At 37.7% G+C, this 3015-nt stretch overlaps 1 non-coding gene across 1 annotated transcript; it reads left to right on the forward strand.

Annotated features, from left to right (window-relative positions):
* The first annotated feature begins 210 nt into the window (after positions 1-210).
* LOC138914793 (small subunit ribosomal RNA) lies at positions 211-2205 on the forward strand. The gene has a single exon (XR_011420600.1). It is a non-coding gene; the product is annotated as a small subunit ribosomal RNA (ribosomal RNA).
* The last annotated feature ends 810 nt before the right edge of the window (positions 2206-3015 follow it).

Raw genomic sequence — 3015 nt, forward strand, 5'->3', positions numbered from 1 at the left:
AACAAGTAAAAATTAAAGAACGTATACGAATGCCATATAAAAATGGCCGTATTCGAATTAAAATAGAATTATTTCACAAAGCAAAAAAAAAATATTGAATTAAAATCAATATTTAAGAAAAACCGAACATATAATATGGAAATAAAATCTATTATATTTATATTACTAATTTCTATTCAAAAATATGAATGAAATATGAACGAAAACATTATTCTGGTTGATCCTGCCAGTAGTTATATGCTTGTCTCAAAGATTAAGCCATGCATGTCTAAGTACACACGAATTAAAAGTGAAACCGCAAAAGGCTCATTATATCAGTTATGGTTCCTTAGATCGTTAACAGTTACTTGGATAACTGTGGTAATTCTAGAGCTAATACATGCAATTAAAACATGAACCTTATGGGACATGTGCTTTTATTAGGCTAAAACCAAGCGATCGCAAGATCGTTATATTGGTTGAACTCTAGATAACATGCAGATCGTATGGTCTTGTACCGACGACAGATCTTTCAAATGTCTGCCCTATCAACTTTTGATGGTAGTATCTAGGACTACCATGGTTGCAACGGGTAACGGGGAATCAGGGTTCGATTCCGGAGAGGGAGCCTGAGAAACGGCTACCACATCTAAGGAAGGCAGCAGGCGCGTAAATTACCCACTCCCAGCTCGGGGAGGTAGTGACGAAAAATAACAATACAGGACTCATATCCGAGGCCCTGTAATTGGAATGAGTACACTTTAAATCCTTTAACAAGGACCAATTGGAGGGCAAGTCTGGTGCCAGCAGCCGCGGTAATTCCAGCTCCAATAGCGTATATTAAAGTTGTTGCGGTTAAAACGTTCGTAGTTGAACTTGTGCTTCATACGGGTAGTACAACTTACAATTGTGGTTAGTACTATACCTTTATGTATGTAAGCGTATTACCGGTGGAGTTCTTATATGTGTTTAAATACTTGTATTTTTTCATATGTTCCTCCTATTTAAAAACCTGCATTAGTGCTCTTAAACGAGTGTTATTGTGGGCCGGTACAATTACTTTGAACAAATTAGAGTGCTTAAAGCAGGCTTCAAATGCCTGAATATTCTGTGCATGGGATAATGAAATAAGACCTCTGTTCTGCTTTCATTGGTTTTCAGATCAAGAGGTAATGATTAATAGAAGCAGTTTGGGGGCATTAGTATTACGACGCGAGAGGTGAAATTCTTGGACCGTCGTAAGACTAACTTAAGCGAAAGCATTTGCCAAAGATGTTTTCATTAATCAAGAACGAAAGTTAGAGGTTCGAAGGCGATCAGATACCGCCCTAGTTCTAACCATAAACGATGCCAGCTAGCAATTGGGTGTAGCTACTTTTATGGCTCTCTCAGTCGCTTCCCGGGAAACCAAAGCTTTTGGGCTCCGGGGGAAGTATGGTTGCAAAGCTGAAACTTAAAGGAATTGACGGAAGGGCACCACCAGGAGTGGAGCCTGCGGCTTAATTTGACTCAACACGGGAAAACTTACCAGGTCCGAACATAAGTGTGTAAGACAGATTGATAGCTCTTTCTCGAATCTATGGGTGGTGGTGCATGGCCGTTCTTAGTTCGTGGAGTGATTTGTCTGGTTAATTCCGATAACGAACGAGACTCAAATATATTAAATAGATATCTTCAGGATTATGGTGTTGAAGCTTATATAGCCTTCATTCATGGTGGCAGTAAAATGTTTATTGTGTTTGAATGTGTTTATATAAGTGGAGCCGTACCTGTTGGTTTGTCCCATTATAAGGACACTAGCTTCTTAAATGGACAAATTGCGTCTAGCAATAATGAGATTGAGCAATAACAGGTCTGTGATGCCCTTAGATGTCCTGGGCTGCACGCGCGCTACAATGAAAGTATCAACGTGTATTTCCTAGACCGAGAGGTCCGGGTAAACCGCTGAACCACTTTCATGCTTGGGATTGTGAACTGAAACTGTTCACATGAACTTGGAATTCCCAGTAAGTGTGAGTCATTAACTCGCATTGATTACGTCCCTGCCCTTTGTACATACCGCCCGTCGCTACTACCGATTGAATTATTTAGTGAGGTCTCCGGACGTGATCACTGTGACGCCTTGTGTGTTACGGTTGTTTCGCAAAAGTTGACCGAACTTGATTATTTAGAGGAAGTAAAAGTCGTAACAAGGTTTCCGTAGGTGAACCTGCGGAAGGATCATTATTGTATAATATCCTTACCGTTAATAAAAAAATTTGTTAATACAAATTTAATACAAATTACCAATATATATATATACATAATAATTATAATAATAATTATACCAAAAATATGATCTTAAAAGTAAAAGATCAAATAAATTTCGAACAAGCAAATCGAAATATTGTAATAATATAATATTATTACAAATAAATTAAATAGAAACAAACATAAAATTCGAACAAGCAAATCGAATTATTAATATAATAAAATATATTTTATATATTTATTATAAACTTTGTGTGTATATGGACCATAATATACACGCGTTGCGAGATGTATTGGCCAACTAATTTGATGATGATCATACATTGGTTTAATGAAGTAGTATGAAAATGAGAGTTCTGAATCGTATTAATGAGAGTTCTGGATACAAAGTGGAGGGGGAGGTAATTAAAATTATGCTAATTAGGGTAATAAATCAGGACAATGTGACAGGTGTGGGGGTAATTAAAGTTAATGGGTGCGTGACGAGTGATCGTTAATTAGGGTCCACATAGTTATATCCAGCTTTTGTATGTAGGATTTGTATTCAGGAATCAGGAATCCCGAAATTCGGTCCAGAAATCGGGGGAGATATTACTGGGGTGTGACGGGTGATCGTAAATTAGGGTGATAGTTGCTTATATCTAGGAATTGTATTCAGGAATTCGCTCCCCCGAATTTCTTTAAGAAATCGGGACCCTAATTAAGCGGGTGAGAAGTTACTGGGGTGTGACGGGTGATCGTAAATTAGGGTCCACAATAGTTATATCCAGCTTTTGTATCTAGGAA

The sequence above is a fragment of the Drosophila takahashii genome, unplaced genomic scaffold (genome assembly GCF_030179915.1).
Source record: "Drosophila takahashii strain IR98-3 E-12201 unplaced genomic scaffold, DtakHiC1v2 scaffold_98, whole genome shotgun sequence".
In the NCBI taxonomy this organism is placed as follows: domain Eukaryota; kingdom Metazoa; phylum Arthropoda; class Insecta; order Diptera; family Drosophilidae; genus Drosophila; species Drosophila takahashii.